This window comes from Arachis duranensis, chromosome 4 (genome assembly GCF_000817695.3).
Source record: "Arachis duranensis cultivar V14167 chromosome 4, aradu.V14167.gnm2.J7QH, whole genome shotgun sequence".
In the NCBI taxonomy this organism is placed as follows: domain Eukaryota; kingdom Viridiplantae; phylum Streptophyta; class Magnoliopsida; order Fabales; family Fabaceae; genus Arachis; species Arachis duranensis.
The window spans coordinates 33,949,887-33,955,840 of record NC_029775.3 but is presented as its reverse complement, the minus strand read 5'-3'; positions in this window follow the sequence as shown (position 1 = coordinate 33,955,840).

Sequence of the window (5,954 nt, the reverse complement as noted above, 5' to 3'; positions counted from 1 at the left end):
CATAGATGTAATTGAGACTGTAGCTGAGAATGACTACTTCTATGCTTCCGAAAGAGGGAACACTAGAGGAGTGATAGAGCTAAACAATGTAGATGCTCTGCTGGCTCAGAACAAGCTCATTACCAAGCAGCTAGCTGACCTCACCAAGAAGATGGAGAGGAACTAAGTGGCAACAATCACCACCTCCTCAACAACCCAAGAAGGAGTTGAAGAAGAAGTAGAGGGTAACCTTGAGCAAGCCAACTACATTGGGAATTCACCTAGACAAAACCTTGATCCATACTCCAAGACATACAACCCTGGATGGAGGAACCACCCAAACTTTGGGTGGGGGAATCAGCAAGATCAAAGCCAAGACCAGAGACATTACAACTCCAACAACAATGCAGCTCATCAACAATTCACACAGAGGACATATCAACACCCCACAACAACAGTTCTCCACACCCATATCAAAACCACAACAACACCTCTCATCCTTCCACCTCTAATCCCAATCTACCATCAATTGATGACAGACTCTCTAAGCTTGAAACCTTACTTGAGGGAGTATGCAAAGACGTCCAAAACAGTAAAGTATTTCTAGAGGAAGTGCAGTCAAACATGCAGAATCAAAATGCTGCCATCAAGAAACCGGAGACACAAATTGGTTATCTATTCAAGCAGCTTTCTAACCACCACCTTTGCAATGATAACAATTCAAGCAAAGAGGAGGAGTGTCAAGCTATAACACTTAGGAGTGGGAAGGAACTTAAGGAACTCTCCAAAAAACCACAAGAAGAAGGCTCAACTGAAAAGGAAGAAAAGCAAGATGAAGTTCAAACTCCCACTTCAAGTCCACAAAAAGAAAAAGGGATGCCAAAACTGAACATCTCAAGAGCTCCATATCCTCAGCAGTTGAGAAAAAAGAAGATGACAACCAGTTCGTGAGATTCTTGGAAATCTTCAAGAAACTACAAATCAACATACCCTTTGCTGAAGCAATAGAACAAATGCCACTCTATGCCAAGTTCCTGAAGGAGCTGATGACTAAGAAGAGAAGCTGGAAGAACAACGAGACTGTGATACTAACCGAAGAATGTAGTGCTATCATCCAGCACAAACTACCCCAGAAGTTGAAGGATCCTGGGAGCTTTCAGATCCCTTGTATTATAGGAGAAATCACAGTAGAGAAGGCCCTTTGTGACTTAGGAGCCAACATCAATTTGATGTCACTAGCAATGATGAGAAAGATGAAGATCGAGGAGGCTAAACCAACAAAAATGGCCTTACAACTGGCAGACCGATCGTTCAAGTTCCCTCATGGCATAGTAGAGGATTTGTTGGTGAAAGTAGGAGACTTCATATTCCCGGCAGATTTTGTAGTGTTGGACATGCAGGAGGAAGCCAAGACCTCCATTATTCTGGGAAGGCCGTTCTTGGCTACTGCTGGAGCTATCATTGATGTCCTAAAAGGTGATCTTACCTTGAGATTACACAATGAAAAGATGACATTCAATGTGTTCAAGGCCATGAGTTACCCACCAGAACAATTGGGAGAATGCATGAGGTTAGACGCACTTGAAGAAGAAGTGCGGGAGTGTTTTGAAGAAGAAGAGCATGAAGAGCCCGAGAGATCAATGGAGGAGGAGTATATATCAAGTGAGGATGTTGCAACAGCAGAGAGTCATGTTCAAGATGCACCAAAGGAAGAGACTGAAAAGTCAGAGGCACCAAAGGTTGACCTCAAAGCATTGCCACCCACTTTCAAATATGCATACCTAGGAGAAAATGAAAATTACCCAGTGATCATAAGCTCATGCCTCAGCCAAGATCAAGAGGATGAACTGCTCAAGGTGCTGCGGGAGCATAAGGACGCCATCGGATGGACCCTTGCTGACCTGAAGGGAATCAATTCAGCTATATGCATGCATAAAATACTGTTGGAAGATGATGCAAAACCATCCATTCAATCCCAAAGAAGGCTGAACCCAATCATGAAGGAAGTGGTACAGAAAGAGGTTATGAAGCTTTGGCAAGGAGGAGTAATATACCCGATCTCAGACAGCCCTTGGGTCAGCCCCATGCATGTTGTGCCCAAGAAGGGAGGAATCACTGTGGTTCCCAATGAGAGGAACGAACTGATACCTACAAGGACCATCACGGGATAGCGAATGTGCATTGACTATCGAAAACTCAATGAAGCTACACGAAAGGATCATTTCCCTCTCCCATTCATGGATTAGATGTTGGAAAGACTCGCAGGACATGCTTATTACTGTTTTCTTGATGGTTATTCAGGATATAACCAAATAGTGGTTTATCCTAGAGACCAAGAGAAAACTTCATTTACCTGTCCATATGGAGTGCTTGCCTACAGGTGCATGCCATTTGGGCTATGTAATGCACCTGCGACTTTCCAACGCTGCATGCTTTCTATTTTCTCATATATGATAGAGAAATTCATTAAAGTTTTTATGGATGATTTCTCGGTATTCAGAGATTCTTTTACTAGTTGCTTGAATCACCTAGCCTTGGTATTGAAAAGATGCCAAGAGACCAATTTGGTCTTGAACTGGGAGAAATGTCACTTTATGGTGACAGGAGGAATAGTTCTTGACCATAAGATTTCTAACCAAGGAATCGAAGTGGACAGGGCTAAAGTGGAACTTATTGAAAAACTTCCTCCACCCAGTGATGTCAAGGCAATTAGAAGATTTTTAGTGCATGTTGGCTTTTACAGAAGATTTATTAAAGATTTTTCAAAATAGCTAAGCCCTTGAGTAATCTCCTTGTATTAGATACACCATTCATCTTCGATGAAACCTGCATGTTGGCATTCGAGCATTTGAAAGAAAGATTGTCCTCTGCCCCTATCATCTCCACACCTGATTGGAACTTACCCTTTGAATTGATGTGTGATGCATCTGACTTTGTAGTAGGGGCAGTGTTAGGGCAGAGGAAAAATAACTTAGTCCATGTAATATACTATGCTAGCAAGGTCCTCAATGATGCTCAAAGAAATTATACCACTACTGAAAAGGAATTGCTAGCCATAGTTTTTGCATTTGACAAGTTTAGATCGTACCTCATTGGTGCTAAAGTCATTGTTTTTACAGATCACATAGCACTTAAATATTTATTTGCCAAGCAAGAATCAAAACCAAGACTAATAAGATGGATCTTATTATTGCAGGAGTTTGATATTGAAATCAGAGACAAGAAGGGAGTGGAGAACAAGGTGGCAGATCACCTATCCAGGATTCCTCATGAGGAAGGAGGAACACATGATATTAAGTGTGAACGAGCTCTTCCCTGATGAGCAGTTAATGACAGTGCACAAAGCCCCATGGTTTGCAGACATTGCCAACTTCAAGGCAACTGGGGCTCTACCTCCAGGGATCAATAAACATCAAAAGAGGAAGCTCATGAATGATGCAAAATACTTTGTATGGGACGAGCCTTATCTATTCAAGAAGTGTTCAGATGGAATCCTTAGAAGATGTGTCTCAGAAGAGGAAGGACGAGAGGTACTATGGAATTGCCACGGCTCATGCTACGGAGGCCACTTTGGAGGGGACAGGACTGCAGCAAAGGTGTTACAAAGTGGATTCTTTTGGCCCACCCTTTTCAAGGATGCCAAAGAACTGGTAAGGAGCTGCAATGAATGCCAAAAATCTGGGAATTTGCCCAAAAGAAATGCCATGCCATAGAATTTCATTTTGGAACTGGAAGTATTTGATGTGTGGGGAATAGATTTCATGGGACCATTCCCAACCTCATATGCAAACAAGTACATCTTGGTAACAGTGGATTATGTTTCCAAATGGGTAGAGGCCATTGCAACCCCAACAAATGACAACAAAGTGGTCATGAACTTCCTCAGGAAGAATATCTTCAGCCGGTTCGGAGTCCCAAGAGCCCTCATTAGTGATGGAGGGAGCCATTTTTGTAACAAACCACTAGAGGCTCTTCTCCTATGATATGGGGTGAAACACAAGGTAGCCACACCTTACCATCCCCAAACAAGTGGACAAACGGAGATATCCAACAAAGAGCTAAAGAGGATTCTGGAAAAGACTGTGGGTGCATCAAGAAAGGATTGGGCGAAGAAGCTGGATGATGCTCTTTGGGCATACAGGACAGCATTCAAAACACCACTGGGAATGTCTCCATATCAACTGGTTTATGGGAAAGCTTGCCATTTACCACTAGAATTGGAACACAAAGCTCTCTGGGCCATCAAGATACTAAATTTTGACAGCATTGCTGCTGGTGCAAAGAGGATCTTGCAGCTGCAAGAGATGGAGGAATTCAGGTCACAAGCCTATGAAAATACTAAGATATATAAAGAGAAGGAGAAGAGGAGACATGACCTGCATCTTGCACCCAAGGATTTTGAAAAGGGGTAGCAAGTACTCCTCTACAATTCCAAATTGAGACTGTTCCCAGGAAAACTCAAATCGAGGTGGTCCAGGCCTTTCATTGTCACAAAAGTCTCACCATATGGGCACATCGAAATCATGGATGAAAGGTCAGAGAGGAATTTTACAGTGAATAGACAAAGACTCAAGCATTATCTGGGCAACATGGGGGAAAACCCCAGAGTAAAATATCATCTCAAGTGAAGTAAGGACCCGTCGAGCTAGCGACGATAAAAGAGCGCTTTGTTGGGAGGTAACCCAACCTTAGGTAACTACTTTTTCAGCTGCATTTCAATAAAGATCACAAGTTATTTCCCCTGCATTGCAAGGAGCTAAGTTTGGTGTTCCACACCAAAACAATTCAAGAGTGAAAGTGCGATTCTAAGTTTGGTGTCCCACCAAAGGATGCTAGTTAGAATCACACTACACTCTCAAAGCACATTACTAGCTCTGACCAATCAAGGGAACCACTTGGATATAGATTAGTCTTTAGTTAATTGGTTGCTAACAGCAAGATACGAGGTTCTACGCATGCATGCAAGGTTTTGTAGTAGGCAAGGAACTAAGTTTGGTGTTCACACACCAAAATAAGTTCAGAAATCATAAGCATACATGCAAGCTGACTATTCCTCAAGTGCTTGGGAAACAAGCAACTTCCAATAACTTTGCAGGAAGCTCATGAGGAGATGGTGCACCTTCAACTAAGAAAGTGAGGCATCAAGAACTATGACAATGACGACAAGAGGGCAACTGGATTGGTGTGGCAAACCATCTCCCAAAGGTTGTATTGCTACTTAATTCCATCTACTCATCGTGTTAAAAATTAGAAGTCCGAATGCACTGTTAATTAATAGTCATGTGTTGATTGGAACCTAGTTCAACTATGCATTTTAAGTTTTCTGATGAAGAAGTCTATGCTTGCTAGTCTTTATGTTACTGCATCATATCTGTACTTATTGTATGCTTGTCTTGTAAAATCAAATGAAAAAGAGAATGATTTTTCTTCAAAAGACCAGAGTGGAGTTCATGATATGGAGTAAGTTTCTGAGTTTGTGGTGTAGTCATAAGTTAGCTAAGTTGGTTCAACCATAAGGTGGGAATGACAACTATCTGGCCTGAATACTATACTTTGAATATACCCATGAGACTAAGTAAACAACAAGATCCTAATAAGAGCAAGGGAAAGAACACTTAAAGTGAAAAACAAAAGAAAAAGAGTAAGCAATAAGGCTAGGCACCAATGGTTTTAATCTTGAGGCATGTGTCTGTGGTGTTCCTGTGTGACGGATTTACTTGGATGAATAAGCTCTTAGGGGTGCCTTATCACTTGGTAACTTGGGTTAACTAACTCGGGATTATCAGCTGAAAGTCCACTATCAAGAATAACCTTCACTACAGAGCATTTAGTAACCAAAAGAGGTGCTGGACACCAAGGTCTCAAGAAGGAAAACAAATGAACCAGATGCCTGTGGTGTGTATGTATGAGGGAGAGACTTGAGGGAGTAAGTCCTTAGGGGTGTCTCAACACCTAGCACCTTGAACCAACTGGTT